Genomic DNA, 17,925 nt, shown 5'->3' with positions numbered 1-17,925 from the left:
CTCCATTTTGAGGTTATAGTCAAGCACACAGTCTGGTTTGATCTTTCCCTCTCCCATCAGGTGGTCCACCTTCACTGTGGCTCTCTCTTCTCCTGTAGCTCCAAGGCATAGCGATTGGTCTCCTTCACTTAGAAACAGCTTGAAGCACTCTGCCTCAGAGGGAGATGGCAAGGGGCTTTGCATTACAGACTGGGACTCATCAAAGCCAACAGAAGGGCCAGGAGGGGTGAAATGGCTGGAGGCCTTCCAGCTACCGCAGACCTCCTGTATTTCACCCACTGTTGGTCTACCTCCATCACCACCAGCATCTTCAGAGGGACCTGGGACTCGGTGGGCAAGGGGTCCTCAGATTCATGGTTCTCAATGGCAATAAGGTTGGGGGGCAGCTCCTCACTGTCACTCTCACTGTCAGAATCTGATTCCTCACAGTCTCAGAATCATTGTCAGAATTTACAAAAATCTCCAGGATTTCTGCATTTGTGAGTTTTGAAAGACATCTCTAATGCTACAGCTTAGCCCACTAGATACATACATAAACACCAACACTGAATGGCTCCAAGTGAGTGGCAGGGGTGACGTGATTGGCTGCCGGTGTGGTGATACTGATGATTTGTCTCCACAGATGGTTTGTTTACATAGCAGGTTGGGATAATTAACATGGCAGGTTAGGTGAATTAACGTAATTAAGAGAATGAGGTTAAGGTTAGGAAAATGCTACAGTTTTCAATAACAGTTGCCCCTGTCATGACTACTAGATAGAGCTGTTGTTGGCCTAGCTATTCCATCTAGCCACAACAGTAGAAACTTAAACCATCTGTGGCGACAAAACGTAAACGTCTGTCAGACCAAAGATGTTATAGCAAAACGAGATGAAGGGATGGTTCACTTGTCTTTCAAGTAAACCTCTGGAAGAGAATGGTGGGAAATGAATGATTGTAGACAACATATCCCCTTTGCCTTCAACATGCATACTGCAAACAGACCCAACTCATCTTGTCACCTCTCCTTATCTTTGGTTGACGCAGAAAAACAAACCTGGCGGCGAGCACAAACTACCCATTGGATTACTTTTGACTTTTAGAAAGTGTTTTACTCAATTATTTATATCACTGGTGAGCGCACCCGTGATGTGATATGATAAATTGTAAATAGTCTTTGCTATTAGCTAATTCATATTATGGTTTCTATCACTTGAGAGTTAGCTAAATATGACCGCTTGTGTTAGCTCAGTCTTTACTCAGTTAGCGCTAGGATTTTCCGATTTGGATGAGAAAAGTGTTATGCTGTTGCTACTTCTGTGAATGTCTGAACATTGCATCCAAACTACTCACATTGAGGGCATAACGTTGTAAAAACTGTGTTTGTGCAAAACGTTTCTGTGAAAAAACGGTGTGGCCAGCTCAAACACTGACTGTTGCGTCAATCGTAACTAGATGTTCTAATGAAGTGTTCTATTCACACCGGTTTGAGTGTATGCTGCAGGGACCATTGTGGAATGAGCACACCTGTGTGTTTGTACGTGTCAAAAGGTTCAGCATTGTTGTGGACTTAGATAAACAACTCAATTGGATGTTCTATGAAAAAAGTTAGATTTTGAGAGCGAAAACCTGAAAGAACTGGGGAAAACGGAAACCTGGGAAAACTAAATGGAGAAAAAAGGAATTTGAAAAAAAACAACAGAATCAGGTAAAAAATAACAGATTTTATATGGCCCTTCTCTACCCTCCCCTATTCCCCATATCCTTCTACCCTCCCCTTTCCCCCTCTCCCTCCCGCCTCCCGTCGTAGTCCAGACAGACAGGGACCTGTCTGTCACATATCAGGCCGGTGACAGATGACCTTTGGCGTGGCACATTTGATAAAGTTCCTCTCCTTCCCACTGTGACAGGGCGCTGTGTTATTCCGTAGTGACAGCACGCATTAGCAGTAATTTATGGCACTCCGCTGCTCGCTAAAGGAGCACTCAATAATCCATCCTGCCTATCCATTTAGTGACAGGCGGCCAAGTGGAGGAGCGGTGCAGCCAGTGACGTGCCATGTCTGATGTGTGTCACTGTGACCTACTTATTGTCCCCTTGACTGGGATGTCAAACACGTCACTGTATCAGCGCATCTGGGGATGGACGGTGCTTGTTCATCGTTATCTGTACACGCTTATTTAAAGCGGAACCGCATGCGCTGATTTGGCCTCATTTCTTGCCTTGCTGCTCAAGAAATGTTGGCGGCCATAACAGACGCCAACTGTGAGTTGGCTTGGGGGTGTGGTTTGATGTGGGTGCATCTTGGGTGTGACCTTGACAACACCAAGACACACCCATCTGTCAGAACCTTGCACGCAGCCGTTTCCCCTCACTCAATCACAACAAACAAACCTCCTGCAGGTTGACTTCAATAACTACAGGCAGATGTATGGTGAGATGTCGGAGGAAGCTTTAGGTCAGTAGCCTACAGAGTAATATGAGAAGAATGTAATTGCTGAATTTATGTAGATATTCCAAACAGTGTTTTGATAACTTTCAAATGTAGTAACAGGTCCAAGTAGAATAAACAACCATTTATATAATACCATAGAAGCAGTGTTCTGCTAATATAGCAATGTTCACCTTTCACCTTTCATTGTCATTCCCAGCAGAAAGAGATACTTTGCCTATCTACATTTTGTCTGGTGGTAGTTGGGCTACCTTGGCAAACATGTCAGAGTGGTCATAACTTCCTGTGTGGTATTTGGTACAGTGAGGGAAAAAAGTATTTGATCCCCTGCTGATTTTGTACGTTTGCCCACTGACAAAGAAATGATCAGTCTATCATTTTAATGGTAGGTTTATTTGAACAGTGACAGAATAACAACAACAAAATCCAGAAAAACGCATGTCAAAAATGTTATAAATTGATTTGCATTTTAATGAGGGAAATAAGTATTTGACCCCCTCTCAATCAGAAAGATTTCTGGCTCCCAGTTGTCTTTTATACAGGTAACAAGCTGAGATTAGGACCACACACTTAAAGGGAGTGCTCCTAGTCTCAGTTTGTTACCTGTATAAAAGACACCTGTCCACAGAAGCAATCAATCAATCAGATTCCATACTCTCCACCATGGCCAAGACCAAAGAGCTCTCCAAGGATGTCAGGGACAACATTGTAGACCTACACAAGGCTGGAATGGGCTACAATACCATCGCCAAGCAGCTTGGTGAGAAGGTGACAACAGTTGGTGCGATTATTCGCAAATGGAAGAAACACAAAATAACTGTCAATCTCCCTCGGCCTGGGGCTCCATGCAAGATCTAACCTCATGGAGTTGCAATGATCATGAGAACGGTGTGGAATCAGCCCAGAACTACATGGTAGGATCTTGCCAATGATCTCAAGGCAGCTGGGACCATAGTCACCAAGAAAACAATTGGTAACACACTACGCCGTGAAGGACTGAAATCCTGCAGCGCCCGCAAGGTCCCCCTGCTCAAGAATGCACATATACAGGCCCGTCTGAAGTTTGCCAATGAACATCTGAATGATTTAGAGGAGAACTGGGTGAAAGTGTTGTGGTCAGATGAGACCAAAATCGAGCTCTTTGGCATCAACTCAACTCGCCGTGTTTGGAGGAGGAGGAATGCTGCCTATGACCCCAAGAGCACCATCCCCACCGTCAAACATGGAGGTGGAAACATTATGCTTTGGGGGTGTTTTTCTGCTGAGGGGACGGGACAACTTCACCGCATCAAAGGGACGATGGACGGGGCCATGTACCGTCAACTCTTGGGTGAGAACATCCTTCCCTCAGCCAGGGCATTGAAAATTGGTCGTGGATGGGTATTCCAGCATGACAATGACCCAAAACACACGGCCAAGGCAACAAAGGAGTGGTTCAAGAAGAAGCACATTAAGGTCCTGGAGTGGCCTAGCCAGTCTCCAGACCTTAATCCCATAGAAAATCTGTGGAGGGAGCTGAAGGTTCGAGTTGCCAAACATCAGCCTCGAAACCTTAATGACTTGGAGAAGAATTGCAAAGAGGAGTAGGACAAAATCCCTCCTGAGATGTGTGCAAACCTGGTGGCCAACTACAAGAAACGTCTGACCTCTGTGATTGCCAACAAGGGTTTTGCCACCAAGTACTAAGTCATGTTTTGCAGAGGGGTCAAATACTTATTTCCCTTATTAAAATACAGTATAACATTTTTGAAATGCTTTTTTTCTGGATTTTGTTGTTGTTATTCTGTCTCTCACTGTTCAAATAAACCTACCATAAAATTATACACTGATCATGTCTTTGTCAGTGGGAAAACGTACAAAATCAGCAGGGGATCAAATATTTTTTTCCCCCTCACTGTATGTGCTGCTCTGTTTTGGACCAACTGCAATTGTCCTAAGTCCTTCTTTGCTGCACCTGACCACACAACTGGACAGTAGTCCAGGTGTGACAAAACTAGGGCCTGTAGGACCAGTCTGGTTGTCTGAGATATCAAGAAAGCAGAGCAATGCCTTATCATGGACTGACCTCTTCCCATTTTAGTAACCATTGAGTCTATATGTTTTGACCATGATAGCTTGCTATCTAGGGGGAAACCCAGCAGTTTAGTATCTTCAACTTGCTCAATAGCCACATTATTTAATAATAGATCCAGTTGAGGTTTAGGGTTGAGCGAGTGATTTGTCCCAAAAATGATGTTTTTTTTTTTGTTGATATTTAGCACCAGCCTATTGCTAGTTACTCATTCTAAAACTGATTGGAGCCCTATGTTAAGGGTGTCAGTTATTTATTTTACTGTTTCAGCCGACAGGTATACTGTTGAGTCATCAGCATACATGGACACACAGGCTGTATTCAAGGTCAGTGGAAGGTCATTGGTAAACACAGAAAACAATAATGGTCCAAGCATGCTGCACTGCTGTACACCACAATCAAGCAAATTTGTATTAGAGAGGGTTCCATTAAAGAAAATCCTCTGTGTTATATTGGATAGATAACTGTCTATCCTTGATAAGGCAGAAGATGTTAATCCATAACATCTACGTTTTTTCAGCAATATGTTATTATCAATGATATCAAAGGCTGCACTGAAGTCTAACAAAACAGTGTGCCCTTCCCTACAGTTGAAGTCAGAAGTTTACATACACCTTAGCCAAATGCATTTAAACTCAGTTTTTCACAATTCCTGACATTTAATCCTAGTAAAAATTCCCTGTCTTAGGTCAGTTAGGATCACCACTTCATTTAAAGAATGTGAAATGTCAGAATAATAGTAGAGAGAATGATTTATTTCAGCTTTTATTTCTTTCATCACATTCCCAGTGGGTCAGAAGTTTACATACACTCAATTAGTATTTGGTAGCATTGCCTTTAAATTGTTTAACTTGGGTCAAACGTTTCGGGTAGCCTTCCACAAGCTTCCCACAATAAGTTGGGTGAATTTTGGCCAATTCCTCCTGACAGAGCTGGTGTAACTGAGTCAGGTTTGTAGGCCTCCTTGCTCGCACACGCTTTTTCAGTTCTGCCAACAAATGTCTTATAGGATTGAGGTCAGGGCTATGTGATGGCCACTCCAATACCTTGACTTTGTTGTCCTTAAGCCGTTTTGCCACAACTTTGGAAGTATGCTTGGGGTCATTGTCCATTTGGAAGTCCCATTTGCGACCAAGCTTTAACTTCCTGACTGATGTCTTGAGATGTTGCTTCAATATATCCACATAATTTTCCTTCGTCATGATGCCATCTATTTTGTGAAGTGCACCTGTCCCTCCTGCAGCAAAGCACCCCCACAGCATGATGCTGCCACCCCCGTGCTTCACGGTTGGGATGGTGTTCTTCAGCTTGCAAGCATTCCCCTCCCAAGGATGAACCAGACTTGTGGAGGTCTACAATTTTTTTCTGAGGTCTTGGCTGATTTATTTTCATTTTTCCATGATGTCAAGCAAAGAGGCATTGAGTTTGAAGGTAGGCCTTGAAATACATCCACAGGTACACCTCCAATTGACTCAAATTATGTCAATTAGCCCATCAGAAGCTTCTAAAGCCATGACATCATTTTCTGCAATTTTCCAAGCTGTTTAAAGGCACAGTCAACTTAGTGTATGTACATTTCTGACCCACTGGAATTGTGATACAGTGAATTATAAGTGAAATAATATGTCTGTAAACAATTGTTGGAAAAATTACTTGTGTCATGCACAAAGTAGATGTTCTAACCGACTTGCCAAAGCTATAGTTTGTTAACAAGACATTTGTGGAGTGGTTGAAAAACGAGTTTTAATGACTCCAACCTAAGTTTATGTAAACTTCCGACTTCAACTGTATAAGTATACTGAAAGTCTGTTGTTAATTTGTTTTCTGTAAAATAACATTGTATTTGGTCGAACACAATTTTTTCCAAAAGTTTGCTCAGCACAGGTAACAGGGTGATTGGTCTGCTGTTTGAACCATTAAAGGGTACTTTGCGGTTTTTGGCCAGCGGAATGACATTTGCCTCCCTCCAGGCCTGAGGGCACCCTCCATCTTCTTGGCTAAGATTGAAGATGTGGCAAATAGGAGTCGCAATGTTTTCTGCTACCAACCTCAGTAATTTACTATCCCGGTTGTCGGTTCCTTCCCCTTATTTATAGATAGCAATCATTTTATCACCATCTACACACTAACTTTGCGGAATTCAAAGTTACAGTGCTTGTCTTTCGTTATTTGGTCCCATTATATATGAATATGAAGGCTCAGAATTTGTTGTTTGCATGTCATGCCTCAGTTTGCTAACCTTTTCAACAAAAAAGTTATTAAAGTGGTTGGAATTATCAAACGGTTTTATGAATGAGCCATCAGCCTCAATGAAGAATGGAGCCGAGTTAGCTTTTCTGCCTAGAATTTCATGTAATGTACTCCAGAGCTTTTTACTATTTTTCTTTATATAATTTATCTTTGTTCCTTAGTATAGTTTAGTTACATGATTTCTCAATTTACTGTATGTTTGCCAATCTGCTGTGTTGCCAGACTTGCTGTATTTGCCATTATCTTAGCCTCATCCCTCTCAGCCATACAGTTTTTCAATTCATCATCTATCCATGGGGATTTAGCAGTTATAATAATAATATAATATGCCATTTAGCAGACGCTTTTATCCAAAGCGACTTACAGTCATGCATGCATACATTTTTGTGTATGGGTGGTCCCGGGGATCGAACCCACTACCCTGGCGTTACAAACGCCGTGCTCTACCAGCTGAGCTACAGAGGACCACACACACAGTTATCAATCAGTTTCTTAATGGGCGCATGCCTGTCAGTAATCGGAATAAGCAATTTCATAAATGCTTCAAGTGCAGCGTCAGGATGTTCCTCATCAGACCAACAAATATTTTTCACATCTTCAACATAGCAATCATTGAAAAACCTCTTGTATGATACACTATTTTAGGTCCAGTCTTTGTAACTTTGGCTATTATATTTTAATTACACATTTCTGCAGCATTAATAAAGATGTGGTCAATGCAAGTTAATGATTTAGTTCCTGTTCTGTTTGTAATTACCCTGGTAGCTTGATTGATCACCTGAACCAGGTTGCAGGCACTGGTTACAGTTTGAAGCTTTTTCTTGAGTGGACAGCTTGATGAAAGCCAGTCAATATTAGGTCAACCAGAAAATATACCTATCTGTTGATATCACATACATTATCAATAATTTCACACATATTATCCAGATACTGACTGTTAGTACTAGGTGGTCTATAGCGCCTTCCCACAAGAATAGGCTTTAGGTATACTAACTGGTAGCACTTGGTGGTCTATAGCAACTTCCCACAAGATTAGGCTTTAGGTGAGTCAGGTGAACCTGTAGCCATATTACTTCAACAGCATTTGACATGAGATCCTCACTAAGCTTTACAGGAATATGACTCTGAATATTGGCATTCCTGTCTCTTCTGTAGATGTTATAACCATATATTGCTACCACTGAATCACCAAAGGAATTATCTACGTGAGTTTTAGAGATAGCCAGTATATAAATGCTTTCTGTGGCTAGCAACTTATCAATTTCATGAATCTTGTTTCTTAGGCTACATATGTTAATATGGGATATTTTTTGCGCTTTTCTGGAATTCTTGATTGTTTTATTGGTTTACTGGGAGGCTTATCAGAGGGCGACATGACAGTGATATTTGAGCATCGTGCAGGGTGAACTGCTCACAGTGGGCTTCCTACTAGGGAAAAACGTCTCAGTGCTAACAGCATAATTCAGGGTAATAGGCACATGATTACTGCTGACAATAGCTGATGGATTGACAGAGTCATATAGAGGAACATAAATGTTACCGACCGGTTCGATCTTATGTAGCAAAATTTGAAATTGTGTTTTTTACATTGGATAAAAGTAGAGACTCGGAGCTAGCAAATGGTATCTCATTCACTACAGTTGAGGAACAATGGGAAAGTAATTCTGCTTTGAATGTTGATAAACCTGTAACCTCACCTTTGAGAAAATGGCCTTTGAATGTTTTGGTACACCTACTGGAGAGGTCTTCTTTGTCCACACCCATTCAGCATTGTTCACACCCTCTAAAGCCTTAGACCCACATCTTTAAGGATTCACATGTGAGGCCATGTATCAAACAACCAAAGATTTCAAGACTAAAGGCTGGTTTATACTACGGGTGTGTTCGTAAATTTAACCTGGAGTGCCTGAGTGTGCTCAGAGTGCGCTCTGGGTGTTCGTAAACTCAGAGCGTTGTCAGATTGTCCGTTCGTAAATTCAGAGTGTTTTGCTCTTGGAGCATTCAGAGCACACACTGGACGCTCTGGCCGAGGAGTAGGGTTGATCCGAGCGTTCTGACCTAACAACAGCAGTCAAGCACCCAAGCTAACTGGCTAACGTTGGCTAGCTTGCTAGCTACTTCCAGACACAAATGAGAGAACAGCTCACTCTGACCATTTTACTCGCCCTAGCAGAGCTGGTTGTGCTGTGTTTAAGTTATCCAGAGCGTTGGTGACTGCAACTATGCTGTTGGCAACAATTTAATTACGCTTTTTTGCCAACGTTTACTGACACTGGCCATATTCAATGGGTGTTGAGCGTTCGTAAATTTGTCAGTTATTCTGCGCTCTGGCACACTCAGACGAGAGTGCTCTGAAATCGGAGTAGATAGCCAGAGTGAATTTACCAGCTACGTCTATCGACAGTTGTCGCAGTGACATCATGAACATTCTATTGAAATGGTTACTTGCATAGTAGTGGAGTCTTTTGTTTAGACATGTAGCAAGACAGCTAGCTAGCTAAACCATAATCCCAACTCATAACGTTACTACCCTGCATGAATCTGCAGGTAGCTAACCAACCAGGTTCAATGTCAGCTAGCTAACATTAGGCTATAACTAGCAATGCAAATGGATCTGAGATACGAATAATAGAACTACACACAGATCATACACGTAATGTTAGCTAGCTAACAGTACATTTTAACTTTAAATGAAAACGACTTTCTGACAAAATTTGAAACGTGTAATATCGGAAAATGTGGCTAGCTAGACTATCTTACCCGTATACATGGATGGACGCTTCTCCCTCTCTGTCACGGATGCCATGGTTGCCCTTAGTTTGAAGATGTAATCCTGAGAAAGGTGTTTTATACAACAGCCTTCCGTGTGTTCTCTTTTCGACTCCATCTGCATATTTGCAGTCAAACGGCAGAATTTTCTACATCTTCTTAGCTATCATACTCTAATTCCACTGACTTCCAAATTCGGCCCTCCAGAAAGTGGAGAGCAACCTTATGTAGTTCTACTAAGTGATATCTTTCAAAAAAGCCATGTTAGAAAGGATCACCTACACATACTGACCAGCTGATGTTATAGACAGAAGGTGCTACATGGCTGACCAATCCGAACTCATCTCTCGGCATGTCCAGCCCACTCATGATCTCAGCCAATCATGGCTAGCGGGAAGGTTGCTGTCATTTCCTGGCTAATCCAACTAGGCTCGTAATTTAACAATTTTTATTCGTATTTACAGATGGCATAAAGGTTTGTAATTAAGGCACATGAACGTTCACATGTTCCAGAAGGTATTTCTGCCCAAAAAACGCATTTTGATTTTTTAAAAAAGGTTTATGTTCAAATGGCTCTCCTGTGAAGTAGTGACGCATGACATACGCCTAGTTTCCTGAAACGAGTCACAAATTAGGTTACTTACATTGACTGCCAACACCCCTGGGAAAGTGTACATTTGCAGCAGCACTGTGGTAGGGGTTATCGGAGCAGGGCTTAGGTCACTGATAAGTCATTGTCTCAATGCGGCCTTGAAATGCTAGGACAGGTCCAGGCACCAAGATGATTTGGATGGACTCCGTCAATCCTGTAGAGCATCTTCTGTTTCCAAATGGTGTCAAAGTTATCTATAAAAGTTATGCCAACAGAGCTACAGTAGTCTTTTAGCCAGATGTGTAATGCCAGTAGCCTGCTGAATCTTTCACTGCCGTTGCCCAGCGATGGCACAGGGCCTGAAATAATCTGCCTCTTTTTGGAGTATTTCTGAGCTTGAATCTGTTCTTTAAAATCCAGTTTCAGCAGCCTCGAGCCGGCCACAAAACCCATTGTGGCTGACGGAGGAGTTGGTGCATCAGACACCCTCGAGGCCCGTTAAGAGGAGGAGCACTGCAGATCTTAATCGGAGGCAGAGTCCCCCCGGGAACGTGGAGGATCCGAGTCCGAGATAGGGGACGATGTCGTAGGGAGCCTCCGCATCCAGGAGGGCAAAGCTGTTTGACAACTGGATTTGGGTCGGGCTTCCCAATGTTAAACATTTACATTGACATTTTAGTTATTTAGCAGACGCTCTTATCCAGAGCGACTTACAGTTAGTGAATACATATTTTTTTATACTGGCCCCCCGTGGGAATCGAACCCACAACCCTGGCGTTGCAAACGCCATGCTCTATCAACTGAGCTACATCCCTGCAGGCCATTCCCTCCCCTACCCTGGACGACGCTGGGCCAATTGTGCGCCGCCCATGAGTCTCCCGGTCGCGGCCGGCTGCGACAGAGCCTGGATTCGAACCAGGATCTCTAGTGGCACAGTTAGCACTGCGATGCAGTGCCTTAGACCACTGCGCCACTCAGGAGAAGCCCCATTCACCACAGGCTGCTTCCCTCCATTTGGCTTATGGCGGGGACGTGCTTCCATGGTTGGGCAGCAGGAGAGGTGACAGTATCATCAGTTAAATCCACCAGAATCCCCGGTCCTGCTCCATCTTTCAGGGGAGTGGGAGACTTCTTCAGGGAGGGGTCCCTGGAAGGCATTGGCCATTCAGCCAGCGGCGTTCAGCCTTTGGTGTAGAGAAGGAGAAGGTAGGTGGGGGTGCTTTCCCCAGTATATTGTGCTAGTTCTTAATCTGTTTGCTAAGAGTAGCCACTTCTTCCCTATAGTCCTCTGCGTGTAAACAGTTGTTGTATCATAACTCCGGTCGGTCCACATTGTCCCGGGAAAGTGCATAGTAAATATAGCTCCCGCAGTGCATGAAACGCTCACTTTTTCCTCTGAATGGGGAAGCCTCCATGAGAAGAGACATAGCAACTCAATCAGTGTTGCAGAGATAGTGAATTAGAGGCAGAGTAAAAAATAAAAAAAGAGAATAACTGATGTATTTTTCCGGATCTATACAGGCCATCAGTAAATACATATGATACAATAAAAAAATAAAAAATAAATAGACTGTTGTTATGATGAGTTTCTGGTATTGAGAAGTTCAGGATGTAAGAGAGCAGTCGACACTCAGCTGGAAGGTTGATTCACATTTATTTCAGTACCGGATCATATGACAAGCTGCACGTGCTTCACCTCTTGTCATATGAATGACTTCCATAGAAAATCTCTCAGTTTATATAATGCCCTTCCAATCTACTTTTATCTTACACAGTTTCTAACCATTATTGATTGTCACTCATCTACCACCATATCATCCACCTTCTTTGTATCATGTGGCACCCTAGCCAGGCCATTCCATCACGCACCCATCCTAAGATTAGCAACAGTGGCCCCCAATCTATCTTGGCACACTGACCCTCTGTTATTTACTCGTGACACCAATAACACATGGTGTGTCCTTGTCCTGTGTCCCTCATCTAGCTTAGGAGTTTATACACATTAATGAATCCTGTTAAATGTAACTTTCTGTTACAAACAATTCACTCAAACAAATTCGGGCAGTCGCTCTCCGTCCAGTCAAAGAGTGGGCATGTCCGGTTAAAACTCCCGTCCGGTTAAAACACCGTATACGGTGTCCCGTATCCAACAGGAGTTTCCTGATCCTGGTGCAGAATACACAGGGTTTCTCCCTCCCATTTTGACTAATACCATTCAATTCAATAATAAAAAAAGACAATACAAGTAAAAGTTGTGTCTAGTAAAATGTTTATGCCGAGTGCCAGGTCTCTCTCCATTCCGAGACATCAGTATCAAGCATGTCTATCAGTCATCTTGCAAGTGTCCATCTGCTGGCTCCATACATGTTTTTGTGAACACATAGTCACCGTTTTATTATCAATGGCAGTTAGGGTTGGATTGAAATGTACATAATGGGTACCTGGAGGAAAATGGGGGACAGTCATGCTTTTTCAATTTCAGTCAAGGGGAGGGGTTAGTATTAAAAAAATCTAGTCAAGGTAATTTGTAATTGATGAAAGTGTTTTAGAACAAGTTATATATTGTGTATACACACACATATACATACATATACACATATATACATACATATACACATACATATACACATATATATATATATCGATGTGTGCCCGATGCCACCCGTCATCTCTCAATTCTGCGCTGGGCGCACAATATCAAGGGCGCCTATAGGCTATTTAGTGTGGTCTCAATCAAATGATCCATTGCATATTGGCTATAGGCTACTAAGTGCATGCTTGGAGAAGCACAGAGCAAAGTTATATTTCTAAGATACATTAGCTTCTGGGATGGTGTAAATAAAACTAGGCTACTTTATACACTGCAATGGATATTCCAACCCTGAGCCCTGGCCTGCTCTAATCTTGCTGATCAAAAACGTTTTTGTGTGCTGCCTTACCAATGACTATGCTGTGTAGGCCTACGGTGGCAGTTCAGGAGGAGAGTCAAAGGCTTCTCCCGAAAAATAATTATTTATTAGGCCTAGTCCAGAAAATTCACGATCTTGCTCGCGTACTAGCCTATAGCCTATGTTCTGTTCAGTTTGAGAAGGAAAGCGCGAAGATCAACTTTGATACTGTAGCTTGCTACTACTATAATTGATTTTATTCAAAGCAATATGTTTCTTGCCCATGACGTAGGCCTATTTTTCAGAGTTATTGACCTCAGAATAAGACAGATTCGAGTAACTTACATTGTGGTGCTGAAACTTGAAGCAGCAGCCGCGACATTTTCAATCGGAAATGGAGAGCTTATTGTGCTGAAAGTAGGCAAATTCATGTAGGCATAATTCATTTAAACCGTCTTCATTTTAAATTAGAGTTTACTAACAACAAGAGGGCTTTATGTTGGAGCCTATTTCTTCCTATTAAGAAATAAGAGGTAGGCCTTCCTGTTTGACAGATGAAATTAGGCTATAGGCTGCTCTATCCATAGATTTGTCGGTCAATTCCTCCACCCACCATGCACTCTTTAAATAGCCTACCTCCATGTCAGTGAAGGGCTGTTAAATTCAATCCAAGACTTGAATTGAGAGGGTATGCCATAAGCCTACTTTTTATTAAAGAAAATGGCAAAAGTCACAGGCCAACCCCTTGTTAGTTTTAAAGAAAACAAAACGGATCTGATTATATAAAGTGATCTATAACAGCGCTTTGGCCCGCAATGCTTTATGCTAGAAACAAGCTGTAAAATACCCGGGAAAGACGTGACTGATGCATATGGGGATATCATTGTTTTGTTTCTTTGACATTCAGAGGCTGAGCTACGACCTTCTATAGCCAAGGAGACAAAAAAATTGACTTTGCTTTGGAAGTAATCAATTGAATAACCTATTCACTTTCTGTACAATAGATGTTTAAACCCAGACAGCCTTTAGGGAAACACCTATCGTTGGGTTAAGCCATGGAAGAAGAGCTTAAATCTTTCTGCGTCGGTAGGCATGCTCTGTCTGGGGTGGAAAGGCAGGCCTAACTTTTGAAAGTACCATGCTCAGATTCCTAATGACATCTCAGATTTATTGTAATTATTTGCAAACTGAGACAGTTTCATTGCAAACAAGACACACTGATTTGGCATTGGAGAAATATGATAAGATGAACACATAGGCCTATGTCTTTGTCCAGTCTTAGCTTGTAATTTGGGTAATTTGTGTGGTATAAAAAAATGTCATGCTAATATGTAAAATGGGCTCTATTTCTATGCTTCCCATTCTTAAGTTTCATTCTTGAATCTTTTACTTGAGGTTTTGTACCCCGGTTTCAAACAGGTGATAATACAATATTTTTGGTTTAATTAAAATATATTTCACAGTGGTTTCGATGGTACAATGATTCTCTACACTATCCATTGCTTGTTTTGTCACAAACTGAAATTAGGAGAACTATTCGAATTTTAGCAACTAGTAAATGGCGCAGCGATTTCTGCATATTGCACCTTTAAGATAGAGATATGTTTTTTTTGCATGGGCAGTGTCTCAATCCATTTCCGTGCTACAGCTGTGTCTGTCAGATCCCTCAAATCGGTCTTCTCACAAAAACGTCTGTAGCATCGGAACGGTTTGGCCTAAAAAAAAACTAATATGGCCACTCTATGGAAAGTACCAGTTAAAAAAAAGGAATGGAAGTATATTATGGAAGTAGTTTAGTGAAAAAAAGGGGTTAAATATGTATACAAATAAATAATAGTTTCCTGATCTTTCTTTATCTCTCAGATATAGAACAGACACTTCAAAACAAATCTGTTTTTCCATGTATGAATCTGTTATTCAATACGTGTGTCACGGTCGTTGAGAGACGGGTCAGACCAAGGTGCAGCGTGGTATGCGTACATGTTTATTAGAACGAATAAACACTCGACAAAAACAACGTAACCGTGAAGGTCCTAAGGGCTATAACACCACAAGCCTAACAGGAACACAAGATCCCACAACTAGGCAACCAGGCTACCTAAGTATGATCCCCAATCTGAGACAACGAGCGACAGCTGCCTCTGATTGGGAATCATAGATCTCAAACTGAAACTCACACCCTGACCCAACCAACAAGAGTTCTCTAGGTCAGGGCGTGACAACGTGTCTGTGGCCTAATTTCAGTAAGGCCAATGTTTCATCAAATCATTTTTTAAATATATTTTATGGATACCTAAAGGCATCCTAAAATTCAAAATCAAATAGCTAAATGATCCTTGGTACGATCATCTTAAAACAATTCCATATGTTAGATTAGTCTATCCCCCCTTTCACACATACCTCTCATTTAGCAAATTACTGTACTTTATATGGATTATTATTGTAACAAATGCACTGATGTGGTGAAATTAAATAGCATGTCAAAAATAAAATGTAAAAATACAAAGTTACTTTTGTCCTCCGAAGAGGGGTGGTGGTGGATGGGCCAATAAAATTAATAAAGATATGTTGCATGAATTTACAATGGAAATATTATTATTTAATTATTCATTACATTTTCAACATATATTTCACACATTTTCAACATATATTTTCCCCATTCTACGCTTGACAAGCAGTTATCTTATTCCACCACTTTGCACTGTGCTTACGCATGGTCATGGCTGTGCGTGAATTTAACCACACTCAAGCAAATGTTCATATTGATAAATCTCACACTTTGCATGGAAATGATCCCACACATGGTTTAAGCACAGATTTGTGCACACGCGGTTGATAAATGAGGACCCAGGTCTCTCTGCATCTGTGAACACATACACAGTCACCGTTCTATTGCCAATGGCAGTTAGGAGCAGGTGATATCTGACACACAAACATATACTATGGTGAAGTCAGACTAAACCTACCTAATTCTGCTCTCCCTATCGACGACCGTTGAAGAGCAGGCAAGAGGCGAGGTCTTTGCCAGAGCCCGATTGATGGGCATAGCAGCATAGATCAGCTCCTGGCCCCTCATAAAATATACTGGTTTGTCACACACACACAGATTATTTGCCATCATCTGTCTGAGTTTTCCATTAATAGGAATGCTCACAGCGAGTGCATGTCTGCATGATGCTGATGAGAGCCCCCTTTCTAGGTCTTCTATACTGAACAAAAATATAAACGCAACATGTGAAGTGTTGGGCCCACGTTTCATGAGCTGAAATAAAAGATCCCAGAAATGTTCCATATGCACAAAAAGCATATTTCTCTCAAATTTTGTGCACAAATTTGATTGCATCCCTGTTTGTGAGCATTTCTCCTTTGCCAAGATAATCCATCCACCTGACAGGTGTGGCATATCAAGAAGCTGATTTAACAGCATGATCATTACACAGGTGCACCTTGTGCTGGGGACAATAAAAGGCCACTCTAAAATGTGCAATTGTGTCACACAACCCAATGCCGCAGATGTCAAAAGTTTTGAGGGAGCATGCAATTGGCATGTTGACTGCAGGAATGTCCACCAGAGCTGTTGTCAGAGAATTGAGTGTTCATTTCTCTACCATAAGACACCTCTAGTTGGATCTGCTTGGCTGGGGAATTAGCGTACTAGTTTATCAAGCCGGGTATTTTTAATACAACTTTTCACGTTGTTGATGAAGCCGTCGGTGTCATCAGGGCAGTAACTCGGTTCACTATCAGAGGCCTCATGATGGGGTGTCCTTTTCATAGGAGTCGAGGGAGACTGGCAACAACGAAGGAGGTGTCACAAGGGTACTTGTGTCGCATGACAGACTTTTATTCTGAGGTCTTGCCTGACAAGCTGTGAAAATAGCAGGTGAAGAGTAAATTAAATAATTTTGGGAGGTCGTTAAACCATTGCAATCCCCTTGCTGGACCTTTGCTCCTTCTGGTAGGTCATCCATTAATAAACAGGGGATAATTCTGGCAGCCAACTGCGCACTTTGTCTTACAGAAAAACAGGGTCAATGATTGTCATCATCCCTGAATTATAAACATTGCTTGAGAAATAACGTAATCTTGTTTGGAAGCTAATTATGTGTTTTACAATGTAGACTGACTGGCTCCAGATTGGATTAGATACAGGCCGGTGATGCCGTTACACTATGCAACCAACTGTATGCAACCAATTGCTATAGCCCTGGATTGGTTTGGGTTTATTGCTGCTAGTTAGTACACTGTTGTAGTCAGACATGAGTTAGCTAGTACCACCATAACTGCATCCAATATATATTTGTGCCCTAGACATGGGTTGCACCTCAGAGGCTAATGTGACTATTTAGTCTAAATTACAGTAATTTGTAGTGGCATGTAAATACAATGACATTGCTAAAGTATGCAAATAATTAGTAGCAAACAACTTTGCCATATTATGACGTCGTCAAATTTAGTTAAAATTTACTTTAGAGAGATGGGAGTGTTGCCATTACTGTTACTAGCAAAGTTTGTCAAAAATAGCTAGCAATGCTAATGTTACCTAGCTAAAATACGGTGGTCCCCTCAGTCTTAGTTAGCTGGCTAAAGTTATAATGCATCTAAAGTCAATCTGGCGACATCACAATCATGACAAAAGGTTTCCTACTAATTATTTGCTTTCTTTTTAAATGTTATTGTGTTTCCAAGCCAAATCCGAGTTGTATTGAGGTAGGCTAACATTAGCCAGTTAGCTAGCTAGCTAACATCAACTATACTAGCGATGATAGTTGATAATGATTATCAAAATATACATAACCAGATACAGTACATAACCAGCAGTTTATGGTCTAGCTACCAGTATACTCACCACCACTGGGGACCAACGAACTCCAACCACCTATTCCGCAGGGTCCTTCGGCAGGACATGCAAACCATAGTTATTG

The sequence above is a fragment of the Coregonus clupeaformis genome, chromosome 37, assembly GCF_020615455.1.
Source record: "Coregonus clupeaformis isolate EN_2021a chromosome 37, ASM2061545v1, whole genome shotgun sequence".
In the NCBI taxonomy this organism is placed as follows: domain Eukaryota; kingdom Metazoa; phylum Chordata; class Actinopteri; order Salmoniformes; family Salmonidae; genus Coregonus; species Coregonus clupeaformis.
Note: the sequence above shows the minus strand (reverse complement) of the source record.